We start from the raw sequence: 21,406 nt of genomic DNA, 5'->3' as shown, positions 1-21,406 counted from the left end.
GTGGCATCAGACACAACATCTGCCACCGCCACTCAGATTAATTTTGTAGTGATTTGCATTGACCTCCACCTCCAGTAGGTGAGTTTTAGAAAAGTGCTTTTACTCAAACTGTTCAGAAACATGGGAGCAGAGAGCCCCCAGGGGGTCGCCGGAAAAAAAGACCACGTTCATTCCTTGGTTATAAACTTAGATCGCGATTTTTAGTTTGTAACAATAGCTAGCTTGATTAGCTTTGCTTTTCTCCAATGAAATCTAACCGATCTGCAAAATAGGCAGCATTAGATCAGATCTAACAGCTATAGTCTCTCAGACAGAAGTCCCTGGGACACGCTTAGAGCAAATGAAGGTCTGATCCGCTTTATTTCTAGACAATTCCCTAAACTCTATTACGACTAAAAAACTCGATTATAACTAATAGATGGCTAATCATCACCATAGCGTGGTCTTTGTGTTGTACAAGCAGTTAAAATAAGCCACTTTACATTGCCTCAGCAGTTACTACTGGCTCAAGTAAACTACAAAGTGGCACTGTTTGCACATGCTTTGATTTTGTCTCATGTGTAAGTAAAAAATTAGGGTCTTCAATGCCATTGAATATAAGGCTAAAAGCTCTTTGGCTGTTGTTGTTTGACCAACATTTGAAATTTAATTGCATTCATTTTTAAATTCAGCCCTTGAAGAGATGTGACTCCAAAGAAATAGATGGTATATAGGAATTAATATTCTCTAAACCGTCTTAATTATAAGATGTTGAGTCAATGTAAGGAAAACAGCTAAAGGAGTCAGTCCTGTAAAGTAAAAAAGGTGAGACTTTTAGTATATTCTACTGTATGTGTGCTGGAGGGTCCAGCTTGGTTTAAAATTAAGAAAGGATGAGTACTTTCAGGCATCCAATATGACAGAGGTCAGAGTTCTGCATCCAAGATATGCACATACGTGTGAGACATAAAAAATATGCAAGGTCATTGACTCGAGATCATGTCAGCATAACTTTTATAACACCAGAGAGTCTGTATATTTAAGTACATTTTCTTCTATGTTTCTTTCCACTGTAATCATTTTAAGCTGGTACAACGTAAAAACTGCAAGTTCCTCTGCTGCTTCCCCCCTGTGCAAAATGTATTCATTATGCAGTAGTCAATGTTTTGTAAATAGGCCTTCAATGTATATATTTTTTATAGCTTCTTATATTTGCCGTTTTTCTTCCTTGCCTCTTAGAATTTTTTACTTATTTTATAATATTTTTGTGAATGTCCCTTACATGTACTACTTAATGTTTTTCTTTAATGGCGCCTCCCAGCATACGCTTTCACAACGTTTGTACTCGTATAACAGGTGTGACGATAAATATCTTGCCCTACGAATGTGAGTTGACCAATCTCGGGTTATTAGTTCAAATAAAAATAAAAATTGCTGAAGTCAGATTTTTAACATTCTCACTTTGCAGTGGCAGTTCTTTATTTGACATGGAATAAAAGGTTTAAGGGGTAAGGATTGGATTCCATGCTGACCCCCACCATTCTCAATACTATCAAAAGAAACAACCATGACTCATCTCAATGTGTATTTAAGACACACAGCATGTCCATATATGTTTTCTTCAAACTATGAAGAAAGAAGCATCTGGTGAGATTGAACTCTCCCATATCACAGGTTCAGGCCAAACAGCATAAATCTGCTCAGGAATATGTAGGATAAACCCCATTTCACACCCCCGCAGACTCTTCTTCTCTAATGTACTTACAGTAAATACTCTTGCTCTTTCTCTCCCTCTTTCTGACTGTGTCTAGTATTTATCAGCTGAGCTCCATTTCAGTCTGTGGGCAAAGATATAATCACCGCAGAGCAGATAAGACAGGAAGATGGAAAGAGGGTGAAAGAGAAATAAAGACTGCAAAAACATGGAGAGGGACAGAAAAACAGGCAGAAAAAGAAATAATTTCAGGGAGACCACTCTGAGTCTGCTGATAAACTTTATTATATTGTTAACAAACATGCATAAAAAAACCTTTTCTTCTTTTGTCTTGTATTTCTATCCCTGTCTTTACTACATTAACAATAAGTTCAACGAGGATTCAAATCTATTTAGTTTGGAGGCATCTCAATTATACCACATGAAGAGAAGAGAGGCTCCGTTTTACAAATGCAATTCCTTTTCAAGGATAATAATTACACTTACATCATTAAAATCCAATTCCAACCATACAGTTTCCCTCCAAATCATTAACATTTTGTCCAGTTACAAATTACGTTTGCTGACCTGGATTTCTAACCATTTATGGCTTTTTGGGACATTTCATACCAGTGAATCACTACAACGGGTTTAGTTTTTGGCTCAAACACATGAAGATGGCTAAAGAAAAGAGAGGAATAAAAAAGGAGGAGAAGAATTTGTTTATACTTGCACGTGGTAGTCGCAACACTAGTTGCAGTCTTCTCCTGAACAGAGGTGGCGCTAATGAGCAAAGGCTACCAAGTTTGCTCTTTCTACAGACTAGAAGAAGAAGAAAAAGCTAACGGCAGAACTGGCAGCAGCATTGCCGTCAATGCTTTGATTTGATTCGATGACCTATTTCATTGGATCAAGCCTTTCAATTGCCATAAAATAATTCATCTTAAGTTTAAAAGAGAGACTTGCAGTCACTCTGAGAGTCCTGGCATCCGGTTACCCTCAAACTCCTTTAGGCTTCCTGTTTCCGCTTTGTCGTGCGGCATTGAAAAAAAATAAAGTGGTGCGCTACCTCTTGGACAAATTCTGACTCGCCAGCGAGATCTACGTCATTTTGACATCAAATTGGCGCGCGCCACCTCGGGTGCGGCTAGTATACCACACGTATAACACACAGTCGCCATACACACAGTTCTGTTCACTCTGGAGGACAGCTATCAATCAATCCGCTGAAAGAAGTCTGGATAATTTATCAGCGAGCGGCGTCTGAACGTGGACACAGTGGCCGTGCAAAAAGGAAATGCAATGAATGAGGACATAAATGTCAAAATGAATATTCCCAAAGAAGCCATTCACCGTGTCTCACTTCACCGGCAACGGAAATGTTCAGTTTAATGTGAATTAGAGCAGCCGATAGCCCGCTAGCTAGCTCACTTCAGCTAAAGTTGTGTCAATTCCTGCAGTGATTAAAACAGCAGCTGGGTAATTTGTCCACCACGGCAGCACCCCATAAAATATATGGCTACTACCACAACCCGTAAGGTGGTGTTGAGTAATAGACGAAGGGTTGCATTAAAGAGTTTACGTTGCTATGGATGCAGGATTCCAACCGTAGAGACGGAATGGATTTCCTTTAGCGGAAGTAATACAATCGCATTTCTTCAATAAACTCCAATTTAAATCAATATTTTGTGTCAAATTATTGATTTATTTATTAAGTAGCCATGTAATAAGCGGGACAATGTAGAGCAAGGCAGTTGTTATAGCGAATACAACACACTATAACAATTAACTCGCTCTACATTATCCTTTACTTACTATAAACTGTCCCTTTATAATGCCCTCTTGACATTGCAACTAATGTATACTCCTGTTGCTGTGTTTGTTGTGTGTGTGTGTGTGTTTGTGTGTATGTATGTATGTATGTATGTATGTATGTATGTATGTATGTATGTATGTATATATGTTGTGTGTGTGTGTGTGTGTGTGTGTGTGTGTGTGTGTGTGTGTCACACACAGAGTGGCCCCGACCGCCTCAAGGACACTAATAAAGTTGTACCTTATCATTTACTTTTGTGTCATCCCTATTTTTTTGTTCTCTTTTTCTGCCTCTTGTTCTCTCTCTCCTTCTCTGAGAATAGGTGAAATTAGCCTGAAATGATACAAGGTGACATCAGAGAGGCAGGCGCACACACACACACACACACACACACACACACAAATATAAACTCTCACTCGTTATGCTTCAGTGGCCCTTGCAGCGCAGCGCGACACCATCAAAGCAAAGACCCATATACACATACCTCGCCTATTAAAACATACACACTGGCACGCGCAATCACGCACCCAAATACACACGACTTACACAGTAACACACACACACAGTGACACTCATGTATGTGCACACACTCAGAGCAGTAGTTTAATTGGAAGTGCTGAAGGCTGAAGAATTTCTCCTTCATCTCACAGTACTGTAATTGAATCTGAGATGTGTGTGTGTGTGTGTGTGTGGTGTGTGTGTGCTCAGCTGATTCAGGAGTTTCCATTGACAGTAACAGTAAAACAGAAATGTGTGTTTTCCTTGTGTGAGGAGCCTTTCTGTCCTTCCATCCCTGACTATCTCTTCACCTCACCCTGCTCCTCTCTTGGGGTTAATGCCGCTTTTCAAATCAAATTCATACCCAAGCATTTTTCAAGCGCCACATTATTTTCCACAAACTGATGATTTAGTTTTATATGCTCTGTGGTGAAACGCAGCCCTGACCTCCATCGCTGCATGTTAGCCAAAATGTCTGGATGAGGTATGTTTTTAACAATAAAACTGACTGATTGCCAACAAATAGCACACTCACTGTATTTTGTGTGCTTTCTGTGTAAAGTTGTGAACACATAGACTTTTGCTGTTGAATGGGGCTTTCATTGATGGCTCTCGTTGCTGGTTCTCAATGCTAGATTTTGCAAGACAAAGAAAATTGAATGTGGTACCTTTAAACACACCTCTGCTTGGACAAACACAAACAAAAAGCACCATCAGCAGACAATGAGACGTGAACGACATACTAATGAACGCCATCACTGTCACACAATATAAAAGGAATGGAATCTGAAATGCAAGGACACATCTTTTGATGCTACAGCGGATGTTTTTTGGAGTAGTTGGTTCTACATGGCACATGTCCACATGTCTCTCAGTCTTTTCAGCAATGTTGCATCAACTATAGTCTGGAAAAGGATGTAATGTGGATATCAATTTCCGACCAAAATAAAATGTCAGTATTGGTCAGGTAATTCATTATTCCTTCTATAAGCAGTTAGTGTGTTGATTAGTCATATATTATAATAGATCATGAAACTAACGTTTTCCATTAGTTTCATAGTTTGTAACTCCAGCACCTCAGCGTAGCCTGATGGAGGGTGAGCAGTGTTTTTTTCTTTTGCTATCACAATACCACATGTTTAAAACCATCCATTATTCATACATTCGAAAACCAAAAGATAATATAAAACAGAAAAACAGCAACTCCTCACACTTTCATGCAATTAAAAACCAAAAATCATCAATGTCATGTTAATTTGCTGTTGGTCAACTAATCTATTAATCAACAAACAGTATCAGTGTCAATACTGTATGTAGCTCTAAATTCCTCATGGCAGTGACAATTAAACAACCTAAATGACCGGTTGACAGTCAACATGACCCCAAATACAACACACCTCTATGGGAATATCTCCTTTCTCTATAGCTTTCTTTATTTCTACCTTTCTCTGACCACTAGAATCAGTATACGCTATGTGTGTGTATGTGTCCAGAGATAGCTCTTAGCACTGTTGCAGGGGTCGAAACCATTCATAGACACTATCTTTATGACATTCACCTCTCTCCTGTGCTTTCTCTCGCTCCCTCTTACGCTCCGTGTCTATCTCTCCATCGTTAATCTCTATTACTATTCAAATGCTGACATTTAAAGCAACTTCACATGCAGACTGACTTGCTGACTGGCTGGCAGATAAGGCTAGGAGAAAAGAGGAGGGGGTGGGGTTGACAGAGAGACGGAGGGGCGAGCTTGTCGTTCAAAGGGAAAAATGGGAAGTCTTCCTTAACTCTCCTTTGGCTGAATCTCATTTTTCTGTCTTACCCAATCCCCTTAGCCTTAGTTTTGCACGTTCACGTGAGCGTAAGGGCTATCCCACTTCTCATTTGTAATTCCTGTTCATGCACCTGTACATTGTTGTTGGTTATGATACAGGACACTGATGAAAGAAATGGGCTTGGAGGGAAAGATTAGATAGATACACACTTGCAGACGGCATCTTGGAAGTTTGTGATCAATACATGTCGCCTCTGGTGATGTAGCAGGCCGCTAGCGACAAGGTATGATGAAGTAACCGTAACCAAGTGGTGTCTCATTTTATAAGGGTATGTTTTCACTCCTAGCCCTTACCACTCGGCTTTCAAGGGACAAGGGCTAGGGGTAACACCCCTCCCCCCTTCTCACTGTCTGTGAATGAGTTTACCCATACACCTCAGAGGGAGTCCGATTTCACTCGTTCCCAGGAAAGCTGAACCATACGCGCGCGCGCGCACCACACACACACCACAACCACACACACACACACACACACACACACCACACACCACACACACACACACACACACACACACACACACACACACACACACACACACACACACACACACACACACACACTTTTGTTTGCCTCTGTCAGTGTGGGTTACAATACAGATACAGTTTGCTACCTGAGGTTCCCATTTAACAATTGACTATAAAACATGGGTCAACAGGTCAACTTTTCTTTGCTTTTCTGTAGCAACGAGAGCTGAACTGAAATAGACAGAAAAAGTTTCATGGCTGACAATTAAGTCTTAAGATGACTCTAGACATTGGTAGCTTATAGCATCACCAAAAGAGTAGGCCATAAACCACGATCTGATCCTATGTCAGTGTGTGTCATTCTGAATGAGTCAGGGGGGAGTAATTATTTAGCCCTGAGACAGCACTCAGCTCGGCTTAGAACTGAGAGCACCGCCGGTAGTTTCTTTTAAGTAAAAATCCCCAAACAACAAGTCCCAACTGGCTGCTCCTCTCCACCCTTCATTGCACACTTGACCTCAAAAATGCTGACTGGCTGACTCACTACAGACACTCAGCCTGTATAAACTTTAACCGTATTATGACTCCAAGTGGGAAAAATTAAGAAACCAATTCATATTTTATTGCAGATCTCTTCGTCAAGCATCCAAACATCATGTGAGTGATCTGAAAGTCATAAGATTAAAAAAAACATTGCAAGTTTTACTGTACAGTGCCGTACATGGACAAGTCCCATTGAAGTATACAAAAGGGGCCTGGACTGTAAAGGGATCAATACTGGACAGAATGAGGTCAGAATGATTGCTAGCGGTTGGTGGGCTGCATTTGGACGGAGCAGAGAGCCCTACGCCTGTATGTACGCACATGCCATTGGATCCAGCAAGCTTCTTTACACTGTGAAACTAAACCATTCATCATGTTCTCTTGATAACTAACTGATAAATTACCAAGAGAATACAATCGAATAATGCTTGATCCATTGAAGAGGATTTAAATGGGCCAATAACAGAGCAGACAGGAGGCAGTTTGTTTCTGAGCCAATCAGGGCACAGCTGAGGTTTTGGACTGAAAAGCAGGTCTGGTGTGGACGAGATAAGAGCAGAACAAACACACATTAAACACCAACCCCCACATAAATGCACACACACTCAAACACGTCACCCACACAAGGTAAGTAGGGCCAGATGGAGAAGGAAAGAGAAAAATGTACAGAAAACAAAAGGGAAGGAGAGGGAAGAAAGACTCAAGTGGAAGGGAAGAGTCAGAAAAGAGAGAGGAGGAGGAAACTTAGAGTTTAGTAGATAAAAAAACACCCTGGAGCTGTAAGCAGGTTAAATCTGAAGCAGCTAGCTTAGCAAGTCAGCACAGAGGCTGGTGACACACTGAACTGCCTGGCTGACTTCTCCAATTGTCCAGCAAGCTGGTTTAAAGGCAGGCTGACTGATTTACTGACTGACCGACTGGCGGGTCGGATTTAGTCTATCCTGTGTTTGTGCAGCAGAAGCACTTCTGTTGTTCAGCCTGTCGGACAAAAAGCAGTTCTCCACACCGACACACAAAGAACAACCTGAAACAGCACTAATAATACCGGAGAGGCCGACAGAGACGAAGAGAAAAAAGACAGAGACAAATAAATAAACACACTTCTTCACGCCTCTAAAACATCCAACTTCAAAGGAGAAAAAAGCGCCTAAAATAACAATTGGAAAATGTTTCTGGGACTTCTGAAACCAATAAAAATCAAATATGAAGAAAAAACTCTCAAATAGAAGAAAATAATGTCAAAGAAGCTCTTTTATCTGTGGTTGTGACACAGTTCTGTCGAAACAACAAAAGATACCTAACGATGGCATTTACTGTCCTGGAGGAAGTCTACTTTTCACTGCCAGCACAGAACAAGAGCACATTACCCAGCGGTGGAAACCATAGAGACCTAAACAAAGGGAATAACATACAAGTGGGAAAAACATGCTAGCAGGCCAGACAACGACCAAAGCACCTAGTTCTGAGACTGTCTGCAGAGCTAAACATACATTACACATTTCTGTTTGCCTGTCATGATGGGGGCTGTGCTGAGGGTAAAAGCTACGGCTGCAATGACAGACATAAGTAAAAGACCGTAGCTGTGTGTCACAAATGCAAAGACCATGTGTACAAATGTAAAACAACATCAAAAAATATTTACAGCTATGTTTGCACTGCTGTCAGTAGGTTTATATTCAAAGGCAGGTGTATATTAAAAGGGGAATACTGTTTAATGTAACCTGGTCTTGGCCATCATTCCTATCAGAGATAACAATAACATTGCTCTCATAATGTCAATTGCTGACATCTGGGAAGATGTAAACATTGCTAAAAATACGTCACATGTTCTTTTTAAACAACTAAACACATTGCAAACATCTACATACAGTATACAATCTAAAGACCAACGTTGATGCTCCTCTCTAAAACTAAGCCTTGTCTTCAGTCACACTTAAGCTCGATTTAATGCTTTCATCGTAGCCTACATAAGTGGCCTGAAGTTTATACTTGTGCGTTTCTGTATGCTCTTTAAGAGAATAGCAGGGCCGGTATGTGTGTGTGCATGGGGAGTGTGTGGTAGAGCGAGTGAGTGAGTTTTAAGGTCAGCCACACAAGATTATCATCACATAGAGACACTGATTAAAAACACTCACAAATATGATTTAAAATATCAAGTACAACTTTAAAGTTGCCAAGGGATGAGTCTGTGACTTTTGTTTGTTTTGTAGTTCACTCCAGTAGTGGGGTACCAGGTACCAGTGTTCCTCAGTCTACCCCAGTTGTAACTTAAACACCAGTTATACGAATTTGTAGCATCTCATGTTTCAATTACAACACAAATTATTTAAAGCACAACAAAAGCAAAACTGCAGGAATGTGAACACACTTCTCACACTACTACTTTCTCCTCTTGTCTGTATCCCCTCCCTCCGTCACAGTCACACAATCAGACACACTGGCCTGGAGACTAGAGAGAACACATACTGTAGAGTGGGCATGAATGTGAATGTGTACGTTGTCACCTTCACCTGTAAGAAGTGGTCAAAAAAGGGGCTAAAAAAAAGAGAGACATGAGACAGAAAGAGAGGAAAGAAAGGGCAAAATAAGTGTTACAGAGACCCCCGCTCCTCCTCCCTCCTAGGTTCATGTCGTATGTGTGTGCGTGTTAAATGAGTTTTGGGAGTTGCCGTCTCTTTACGATAGCTGTAACTGGCCCGAGGACAGCTGTTATTACACTTTACAACAGGGAAATACTGTATGTGAGTGAGTGCGTGCATGCGTGCATGCGTGCGTGAGTTTGAGTTTTCAAAGAAACATGGTCATGTACTTGGAGCTTGTGTCCCTGTGTGAGTTAAATGATAAGAAAAATTGAGGATGCTTTGGATGGGGCTCATTTGGAAAAATTAGCCTTTTATTATAATTAAATAATTTACCTTGATTCAATAATTCTCCAAGTCTAGTTATACAAACTCTTATGTTTTTATAAGTGTACTTGTATGTGTGTCTTGGAGCTAAAGGATGTTTTATGTTTTTGTGTAGAATGAACAGCCCCTCTGTGTCTACGCCGGACCTTACGCCGTAGCCTGACGTGCACCTTTCAAAAAATGTAACAACACGTCGCTGCCACGCACGTTGCCCGCGATTGGCCCCCTCGAAACCACACACCCTATAGAGTTCCGGTGGTGAAATGCACATGCAAAGAAACAAGTTCAGCCCCGACACAGAACTCCGAAAAGGGTCACAACGTTGTAGCTACGGCGTTGAGTTGACGCAGAACTATAAAACAGCCTTAAGGAGTGGCTCCTGGGAGAGAGAAGCAAGTTACCTAGAGTGGAGTGGTCTTTTACTGTAATAGATTGTGTGTGTGTGTGTGTGTGTGTGTGTGTGTGTGTGTGTGTGTGGTGTGTGTGTGTGTGTGTGTGTGTGTGTGTGTGTGTGTGTGTGTGTGTGTGTGTGTGTGTGTGTTTAAATGACAAAGCCTTGAGCAGGAATGAGTCAAACTGGTTTATGACTCACATTCATGTTACAAAGCACTGCCTCAGGCGCGCGCGCACACACGCACACACACACCACACACACACACACACACACACAAATAACCAGGGGCCTGTCTAGCACCACTACTCTACCAAGTGGTGTAAAACTCTGGGTCACTGAAACCCTGTCAGTCTTTCTTTATAAAAAGTCTGAGGCCTTATATGTCAGAAGAGAGGCGACTTGACCTGTATTTGGTTACCAAAGAAGAAAATTCCTGTGCAATCCAGATCCGAACGTAAAGAAATGTGAAAATCAGCATTTCAGTCAAACAACTCAAAAGGGTGTAACATAACATTTCCCCCACTGGCCCCCCAGTAGATTAGGGTTTTACTGACCCCTTGTATATTTGAAATGCCCGGGAAAAAAGAGTGGAAAAACACTTGTGAATTTTTTTATCAAATATACATTGTAATGATTGAATCAAACAATATAAATAAAAACTATTCTGTATCTACAAATATGAGCTCAGTAAATTTAGTTGGATTTGCACTGTAATAGTTCATAGTTATTCTACAGTAATTTTACTGCTGCCATCACTAACTCTTTTTATACTTCCAATATGGATGATAGTTATAATGAATCAATATTGTGTATTTTGGTTAAAAAAGAGTAATGATGGATACCTTTTGTGATATAGTTTTGGTAGGCTTTAATTCATTATTATTAAAGACATACCAATAAACTAGAGCACGTTTTTCTCCGATCCTGGAATGCTGTGTGGACTAGCCAGACCCTCCTCCGCTCCGCAGCGTGTCGACGGTCTGGAAAAGCGAGACTAGCTTACTTTAGCTAGTAATTATTAGCGGACCCGGAGGTCCCTACACTTCGCTGCCAGCCTCTAGGAGACTACTTCACTGGGAGGAGAGCAGACAGCGGCAAACAGCAGTTGCTACAGCTGCAACTGGGGTGGTGACCCTAGCCAGACTGGAGCTGCTGTCCGGTGGAAGCGGAGACACCGCGGCGTACGCTAATATTACCAGCTAGATCCTGGCAAAGGAGGAGAGCTGGCAGCAGCAACTTGCCCGACATGTTTTACTGGCCCTGGGCCATTGCTTATGTCAAACCCTGCTCACATTTGAAATGTTTATTATCACAGCAGAACATTGTGTTTGGTGGCCAGACTACGATTTCATCACTCCCTGCAGATATGTTTACATGTGCCAGGTGGATGTTGGGGTGGTGGTGGGGCTGAATACAGGTGCAGGGCAGAAGTGCCATTGACAAGGCAGAGATTGAGGCTTAAATAGATAAACTGAGAGGGTGTGTTCGAAAAAAGCGGAGTGTGAGGCATGTCACGTGAATATGCAGCAGTGCCACTCGAGCTGACTGGCTGAACTAGCTTGCAGGCGTCACACCATTACATTCATTAAAAACAACACTAAGTTGTGCCCCTGCAACTACAATACAAACTGTTTGGAATAAACTGACATTATTTATAAAATGTGCTTTGGAAATAAATAAGTAAATGGTATTCCTTCCTGGTTTGTTTGTGTTGTTATTCTACCTTACCACCGTATCTTGCCACTGTTAATGCTTTTACTCCAACTGACAGCAAACACCTTCTCTTGTAAGAAAATGTTGCCTGACCTTGATTGAGAGCCTGACCATTAATTTGGGGACAGCAGAGCATGAATGAGTCTCTGCCAGCTTTCTGGAAATGGTAATGTAAAATGTCAAAAAATACAAAGACTAAAATGGTTTTCTTTTTTTAACTTGGCAAGAAAGAAATAAAAAACACAATTCAGAGGATTCTGCCTGGCCTTGACAACAATACGTGCAATGTGACAATGTTTTATTCACTGTAAAATCTTTGAGCACTTTTAAACTGAATGTAAGTGACCCATTGTCACTACAGAACTTTGTTAGAATAAATGATATAATGAAATGATAAGAAACTGAGAATTTAAAAAAGATATTTTCTCAAGGACGTCGGCCGTGTAGCTGACCATGAGATGTCCTTTTCATGTGGTGAGAGTATGCACATTTTGAGGGGCTGTGCCCTATTGCTCTAGGGCATCAGACCCTGTTTGATCAGACATGGACTCACACTAAAACGCCTTTAATGTCAGTGTCATGGCATACACACTCCCACACTTTTCATTGTGACACAGATTACATTTTATTTATGCAGCACAGGGAGCCTATGGTACTCATACAAAGACTCCTGTTGCTAGCTGTGAGCTGCTTACATTCCTGTTCTACCTCTTTCCAGTCAAAATTAAGAGAAAAATCTATTTATAAGTTAATGTGATACTTTCTATACTGGGCTTTTGCGTGCGCCCTCTGGAGAGATCGGAGGTTAAGATCTGATGCAGAACAAGATGCCTAAAGCTTGTAAAGAGTGACTGTTAGACGTTTCAGCAGTGCTACATGTCACTGCACAATATCCTATGATTATTATAGCTGAATAAATTCAAAAATGCATTTGTGACCATAAACCCTGGATTGGAGTGCTGGGCTTTGATCACCACAGATGGCACAAACCTCCTGTCAGAACACGTCTAGGTTTTGCCCAAGTCTGGTTAGTTGTCTGCAATTGGTTGACAACATTGTGTTCCATTCATGTTGATCTTATAATTAGTTAGGCTAGGTAGAGTGATTTTGAAACTAATCAAAGTCTGATGACTTGATAAGAAAGCATCACCTAAGCCATGCCAGATGACTTGATATGGGGGAACATTTGTATTTCAGCTCTGTGGTGCATTCTGTAACATTTTTGTATTGCTACAATTTCTATGAAATGAATATTGTTACTCCAAAATGATGAATCAAAAAGAACGTAGATCAAAAAAGATTCACTCTAGTTGGCACAGTAGCTGCTTATGAATGTTGCCCCACATCTTTTAAACTTTCCCACAGCATTGTCCTTTCTATCTTTGTCTCTCTCCCTTTTGTTTTATAAACATGCACATTCACAAGCTCTTACTCCCATTGCGGCACGTACGCCACAATGTGTGCCAAGCAATTAACGCTGTTTGTGTTTGTTCTGTGAGCAGTTTGGAACCTTGATGATGGAAAACAAGTACAGACTAGATGATTTTTTTCATTTATCCCATCTATATATCCATGTCCATCTCTTATCCATCCCTCCTCCTTCCCTCCTCTTCTTGAGCACTCATCCCTCCCACCGTGACCACTAAACACACACAGACACAGACACAGACACACACACACACACACACAACACACACACACACACACACACACACACAGACACAGACACACACACACACACACACACACACACACACACACACACAACAGTCAATCCCTTTCCTTCTCCTCATCCCTCCATGTCAGTGCCATCGCTCACAGCAGCCAGGCAGAAAATGCTGGTTCCTTTCTGGTTTGACTCACAAGGAAACCATTGGTTGTTATACAACGACCCAAACAATCACTGCTCTGTTTGGTTGTTGACTTGTGTCTAGGCCAAACACACACACAAACACACACATACACACACACACCCTGTCACTCTCTCTTTCTCTACAGCGCACACACGGGCACATCCAGGGCGCATTCTTTTTCTTGCTCACGCTAATGTAAGTAATCAAAGTGGACAAGGGGCTTTGTAATGCTGAGAGAGCAAGGGAGACAGAGAGGGGGGGGGGGGGGTGAGGGATCATCTCCTTTAACGGTCCACTCCTCTCTGCCTCCTGTCCTGCAGGCAAGGGGGAAGGGAGGGAAAGAGGGATGGGGAAAGGAAACAGGGAAACTGATAGTGACATAGGCAGAGGAAAGAGAGGATATACAGACGTGATGAAAGAGGAGATAAAACCAGTTCTGCCACTTTACCAGCATTAACAGCCCATTCTGTCTGGGGCTGACTGGGATTTTGCAATAGCAACATTTTTGTTTTCTTTCGGACTAAAACAAATCCACTGGCGATGCACACTGTGGACCGTATCCTGAAAATTTACTACATAAAACCCAAAATGGATTGTAAGTTTTCCCAAATCACTACACAACATTACAGCAAAAAAAACAGTCTGTAGCAGTCTGTTGCAGCTGCATCCTTTGATTTACAACAAACCTACATTCATCAGCAAAACATGGAGAAGCTGCCGTAAAAATGTCTGCCATAACAACAGATGCATTTTGAGAAAACATACACAGATACACATTATACAGAATAATTGGAAAGTGTGTGTGTGTGCGTGTGTGTGTGTGTGTGTGTGTGTGTGTGTGTGTGTGTGTGTGTGTGTGTGTGTGTGTGTGTGTGTGTGTGTGTGTGTGTTATTATGCCATTACTCCGACAGGAGTAAAGGTCTGTACAATCAGGCCTAAAAATGTGCATGTGTGTTTCCACATATCTCTTTGAATGGATGCACGCATATATATGTGTGTGTGTGTGTGTGTGTGTGTGTTGTGTGTGTGTGTGTGTGTGTGTGTGTGTGTGTGTGTGTGTGTGTGTGTATAGATAGTGAGTGTGAGAGGTTGATCAGGGTCAATAGGCACAATTATCTCTGAGCTTTGAAGGATCCATTTTATAATTACCAGAATAATTTGTGTTGTGTTGTGTTGTTTGTTTTGTGTTGTGTTGTGTGTATGTGTGTTTGTTGTTATGAGTGTGTGTTATGTTAAGCCAGGGTACTGTATAAAATCCACTTGAACAAACAACTTGAAGAGTTGGACCAAATATTTAGCCATGGGCAGTGTGTGGGTGTGTGTGTTTGTGTGTGTGTGTGGTGTGTGTGTGTGTGTGTGTGTGTGTGTGTGTGTGTGTGTGTGTGTGGTGTGGTTGTGTGTGTGTGTGTGTGTGTGTGTGTGTGTGTGTGCGAGCTGGCCTGGGGCTGTGTGGTGTGTGTGTGGAGTGGATCGCTTTATGCCTGGGCGGACATGAAAGGTGGAAAGAGAGAGAGCATGCCGACACACACACACACCACAAACACACACAACACACACACACACACACACACACAACAGACACACACACACACACACACACACACACACAGGAAATAGGAAAAGCTTTTTGCCATCATGCGTGAACTAACAGACAATTGAATTCACCCATCTCATTTCAGTATAAACCCAGGAGCCACAGACGCACAAACACACATGATTATTGTGAATAGTGAAGCAGAGAGTTCTTCAATAGTCAAGGGTGGTGAAAGGAGAAAATTATTCATATTTTACCCCTTTAGGTTTGGACTGTTGTTTTTGTGGGAAATTTTCACCACAGACATGTTTTATTAACTATATCCTCAGTTCGTTATGAGTAATTTAGGCCAATAAAACGATTATGTGTTTGCCCTTTTTCATTGTTCTACTGTGCATTAGTTCAGAGAACAGTAACAATGACAATAGCTTGAAGTAGGGTTGTATGATGTACTTATCCATAGTCAGTCTATTAACTACACCTATTGGCTAACATTGGTGAGATTGTTTGTGTTATTGTGTAACCTTCAAAGGGTTAGTTCAGATTCACCAAAGTCACACAACACAAACTAACGGAACGAACAAGTCAGGAGAAGAATAGCAACTCCCGTGTTCTGCGAGGTAAAATTGGTGTTTTTGTCAAAGGAGTCTGGTGGCTTTGAAAAACGCAAAGATGGATTTGACGGCTTTAGTTCCCTGTCCAAAAGGGCTGTTTGGCAGCAAGGTAAAGCAATTAAAATATTCAAAATATATTGTAGACTTATTATAATTTACAATTTTGATTTTTTTAGGTGACAAAAATATGTGTTGCTGCTGCCCCTGTCCACATCACAATGCTTAGCTTCCATGTCGGAACTTCTGCCTGCTTCTCAAAACTGAGTGGCATACCGACCGCCACCTACTGTACACACACTATGTTTAAGTACCTCATACAACCCCACTTCAAAATGTCCAAACTATTCCTCTTAGTTATTGAGTAACCTGTATAGAACATTTTTTCAATTAATCTGTTAGCCTATGAAATGTAAGAAAATTATGAAACAAGGCGTTCACAAGATCCCAGAGCCCAAGGAGACATCTTTAGATTGGTTGTGTCTGACCAAATCAATTTGCGGTGATAAAATGATTATGACAGATTAATTAATGCAGATGGCCTAGTCGATTATTAGACTACTTGTTTTTATGTAGTGACAGTGATGGCCAGACTCTTCCCCTATTTGGGAGAATCTGAAAAGAACAATGTAATTTTAAGAATAGCCTGTACCAGAAAGGTATTTTTATGTCTCCTTAGAGAGAGGTGAAACCAAAAATTGCTTCTCCTTCTTCAGATAGATGGAGAGAGGTGGGACCAAGTGGAAAATCATGCCAACATGAACCGCTACAGAATCTGTATTTGTGGTAAGCTATAATGATAGTTTCTGTGCTGACTTGACTCTCTCCACAATCAGAGTCTAAAGTGGTCAAAAGTGTTAACTTTGCATTTAAAGTAGGACCAGCCAGTTAGTAGCGGCACCTCGTGAGCACCCAAATGGTTGACATGTATCTCCTCAAACTGATCTTTAGAATATTAAACGGGTAAATCTGTCTGTAACAGCAGAAAGACTGAATGGAGCACATGCATCCATACAGCTGAAGAAGATTTCATTATAGATAAATGAGATTCATCTATTAAATATCTCTTTCTTTCTTTCTATCTCGTCAGCCCATTTCCATTTCTCTCCCTTTCTTCCTCTCTATGTGTTTCTTTCCCCCAAGTCTACCACTTCCCCCCATTTTATTTTTCCCTTAACATTTTTGTCTGTCTTTCTCAATATCTGTCATTCCTTGTATTGGTCTTGTTATATGTGTAATATAATAAGTATGCTTGCGGATGAGTCAGAGGAATGAGAGAATAGAAGAGGGTAGAGGAATAAAAAGCAGTGGATAGTAGAGAGAAACCAGGGGGGAAAGAAGGGAACAAAAAAGAAGTTCTGTCTCTCTGTCTCTGTCTCTCTCTCGGCCTCTGATACAAGCTGGCCACAGTAATAAAATAAAGAACCTGGCTCAGCTCTGTGCATCTTTTTGCATGAATGTGTGTGTGTGTGTGTGTGTGTGTGTATAAGGTAGACAACACCTCTTACTCCCTACTCTCTGTCTCATCATTGCAGCTGTTCCACAGAGGTGTGTTTCAATATATCACCCTGTCACACACACACACAAACACACACAAGCAGTCCCTGCTTAATAAGCAGTATTCAGAGCTCCTGGGTTTATAGAAGCTGAAACTGCACTCCTGCACAAAACTAGAGTCTTTCATTCTTTCCTTTGGTCCTTCTTCATTTCTTTTACTTTATTCCCCCCCTTCCTCTCATCTTTCTTTTGTTGCCATTTCTTCCTTTCTTTAATATTTCTTATCTTCTTGGCTCCTTCCCTTTATTTGTTCTACTTCAGCCGCAGTTCTGCCCTTATTAATTTTGTCGCTTTCCTTATTCCCCGATTAATTTGTTTTCTTGACCCTCAATCTGTGCTTCATCCTTCAGACAAACATTCAATGGAGTAACTTGAACTTGTACAAAACGATGTAAACCAATGGCTAGCTCATTCAATGCCCATCACACGAGCTAAAGCTGTAGACACTAAACCAGAAAACTAAATGAGCTAAGTTTATTGGCGGCTGATTGTAGCTACATCTTTAGCGTACAGACATTAGAGAGGTGTAGATCTTCCACAGTCCCTGACAAAAGACTTGTCGCTTGTGTACAAATTGACCTGAAGTGCCGCTGAAATATATTTCTAATCAAGATTTATTTACAAGAAATGGCTCATTTTAATCCCAACAGCTTTTGTAATAATGTTTCAGTGCAAAACGAAACTGTCAAAAAGTATTCTAATATTAACAGCTTGGTAAAGCCCATTGAGTCAATTTTTGCAAAGCCATAAGTGTTGTCGCCTTGTCATATGAGCTTCACCTGTGACTAATAATGGATCAATTAGGTCTCAGGTGTGTATAAAAACAACCCCAGAACACTAGACCTTCACATAACTGCAACTAGACCTCTGCAAACATGCCTAAGATTCACCCTGAGACTAAAGTTTTGATTATCAAGAGGTTGAAGACCAGATCCACTGCTGATGTGGCAGACACCTTCAATGTGTCTCAGCATCAAGTACAGAGGATTAAAAAAACATTTGAAGACACTGGAGACGTTTTTGACAAGCCCAGGTCAGGCAGACCCCGCAAGACAACTGCTCGAGAGGACCGTTTGTTGGCTCGAAAATCCAAGGCCAGCCCATTTTCCACTGCAGCAGAGCTCCACCAGACCTGGTCCCCTGAAGTCCCTGTGTCAACCAGAACGGTTTGTCGGATTCTGTCTCAAAATGGCCTCCATGGTCGAATCAGTGCCCAGAAGCCAGCACTAAACAAGACAATTGAAAAACTGTGTGGCATTTGCAAAGGCCCACAGCCTGCTAAAAGGATGGATGATGGAAAAGTGGAAGAAAGTGGATTTTTCAGATGAATCTTCTGTTGAATTACACCACAGTTGCCGCAAATATTGCAGGAGACCTACTGGAGCCCGCATGAATCCAAGATTCACCCAGAAAACAGTGAAGTTTGGTGGCGGAAAAATCATGGTCTGGGGTTACATCCAGTATGGGGGTGTGCGAGAGATCTGCAGGGTGGAAGGCAAAATCAATGGTTTCAAATACCAAGAAATCTTAGCTACCTCTTATATTCCCAACCATAAAAGAGGCCAAATTCTCCAGCAGGATGGTGCTCCATCGCATACTTCCATCTCCACTTCAAAGTTCCTCAAGGCGAAGAAGATCAAGATGCTCCAGGATTGGCCGGCCCAGTCACCAGACATGAACATCATTGAGCATATGTGGGGTAGGATGAAAGAGGAAGCATGGAAGACCAAACAAAAGAATATTGATGAACTCTGGGAGGCATGCAAGACTGCTTTCCTAGCTATTCCTGATGACTTCATCAATACATTGTAGGAATCCTTGCCAAACCGCATGGATGCAGTCCTTCAAGCTCATGGAAGTCATACAAGATATTAAATTTGGATCTCACAGCACCGCTATTTAATTTGCTGACATATTTTATTATTTGCAGTAAATATGTTTAATTTCTGTATAGGCGACAAAACTTTTGTCTTGCCAAAATTTGACCTTTCTGTCTTGTTTAAATAAGAAATCTTGTTTCAGTGAAACTAATTTATTTCAGTGCATTGAACATCATTTGGGAGAGTTTTAGCTTTTCATATGAGCTATTTCTTACACCAATTGATTAATTAAAAGTCAGATTAATAGCAGGTGTTTCTACAAAATAGATAAGCAACAAGACTTTTGTCAGGGACTGTACAATGATATAAAATTAACAGTTACCCTGAACATGAATACTAAAGCGATTTAGCATGAAAACAACTGTAAGTATAAAAGATCTAAAAGCAAATATGACAGTAAAGCCAGAATTGTTGGGCCACACCTTTTCGTTACTGCGGTTCCAGTTAATTTTATTCATTTCTATGCTTTACTGTGAGAATCTGTCAGTTGTCCAGTGATTTTTATACATGGATAGAACAGAAGGCAAAGAGAAAAAAGAAAAGAGAGAAAAAAGAGCAAAGATGCCAGAGGAGGAAAGTGGACACCTGGATGAGTCCTGAGGCTCTGCAGGGAGGAGGGGCAAAACCTTGGAGGTGGGAGGAAGGGTGGAAGGGTGGGAAGTGTCTTTCAGCTGTTCCCTCATATGGGTGTGTATGTGCTGTTAAGTGTGTGTGTGTGTGTGTGTGTGTGTGTGTGTGTGTGTGTGTGTGTGTGTGTGTGTGTGTGTGTGTGTGTGTGTGTGTGTGTGTGTGTGTGTGTGTGTGTGTGTGTGTGTGTGTGTGTGTTTACAGTCCATATGTGCATTAGTGCTGGAGGAGTTGAACAGGGGGTCGTACCAGATGGACACACACAAATGACAGATTCCACCCACTAGCCTCATGTGACCACAATTCAGCAGTTCTCCTGATTGCTGCTATTCCACATACAGTATTCTCACTTTTAAAGCTGCAACATATGAGCAGGAGATGCTTTGAAGAGGGTAAATTGAAGTGAGATTTTCTGTCCAATTCAACAAATTGAACTGCTCTTTGAATTAAATGGGTGCAAATTGTTCTTCTGTGGCACTGATTTCAACGGCTATCAACTAATTCACAAGTTGTTATCTACTTGTACATCAAAGCAGGCGTTTCTGCTTTAAATTAGAGAGAGGAAACACCAGCTGTAACATACCTGACTGGCAAGTGGCCAGAGGTGCAAAGTGTCTAAAGGTTTCAGCCCATAGAGAACAGTGTAGCAATTTGACATTAGATTTATGAAGCCTCTAATGTTTTTACTTGAAATATTCATATTAATTTTACTTTCTTACACTGTAGAAGGGTGGTGACTAGTAATTATTTTCATTATTGATTATTCAATTCTTCCCTATAAAATAGTGCGAATTGCCCATTGCAATTTCCCAGAACCTAAGGGGACTTCTTCATATTGCCTTTATGTCCAACTAACAGTCCAACATTTAAAAGACTATCAAAATAGGACTATGAAACAAAGCAAATATTCACATTTGAGATACTGGAACTGGTGACTTTTGGACATATTTACTTAGAAAATGGACTTAAAGGATTAAAGGATTTTCAAAGTTGTTGCCCCCTTAATTTTCTGTTACTCAACGGTCAAACAACTAACTATTGCAGCTTAACTCATTACAATTAGGGATGTCCCGATCAGCATTTTAGGCCTCCGATCCTTATCCGATCTTTTAACCTCAAATCCGTTCCGATTTCGAGTCCCGATCCGATATTTTGCCTTTAATATTGAAATTGATCAAACTCAAATATATTTTGAGCAAGTAACCCAACTTTTTATTAGACTGATATTTTATCAAAAAGCATTACTATTATTATTGTAAATCCCATGAAATGAAAAATCTTACCCAGAATTAAAGGTCAGCTTCAATTTAATATTTTAGACAAAAGTAAAAAGAAAAACACTGACTTGGTACAGTATTATCAAAAAGAAAGTGCTATCCAAGATCCACTTTTAGCTTGTAAGTGCTTAACATAGGCTGCCATAAAGTCAATAAAAATAAAGTGCACTGACCACTGAGCAAATATAAAATGCACTTGCTCATCTTAAATATGGTGTAAACAGATTG

At 40.9% G+C, this 21,406-nt stretch overlaps 1 protein-coding gene and 1 long non-coding RNA gene across 2 annotated transcripts in view; both read right to left on the bottom strand.

The window, feature by feature from the left end:
* ptprk (protein tyrosine phosphatase receptor type K) overlaps positions 1-21,406 on the bottom strand; it is a 123,351-nt gene that overhangs the window by 78,507 nt on the left and 23,438 nt on the right. The window lies entirely within an intron of this gene.
* Positions 1,275-20,950, bottom strand: LOC116705858 (uncharacterized). Its single transcript, XR_004336068.1, has 3 exons — positions 20,938-20,950; positions 18,249-18,253; positions 1,275-1,351 (listed from the first exon to the last, which is right to left on the bottom strand). It is a non-coding gene; the product is annotated as an uncharacterized LOC116705858 (long non-coding RNA).

The sequence above is a fragment of the Etheostoma spectabile genome, chromosome 18 (genome assembly GCF_008692095.1).
Source record: "Etheostoma spectabile isolate EspeVRDwgs_2016 chromosome 18, UIUC_Espe_1.0, whole genome shotgun sequence".
Classification (NCBI taxonomy): Eukaryota; Metazoa; Chordata; class Actinopteri; order Perciformes; family Percidae; genus Etheostoma; species Etheostoma spectabile.
This window is presented reverse-complemented; position numbering and strand designations above follow the sequence as displayed.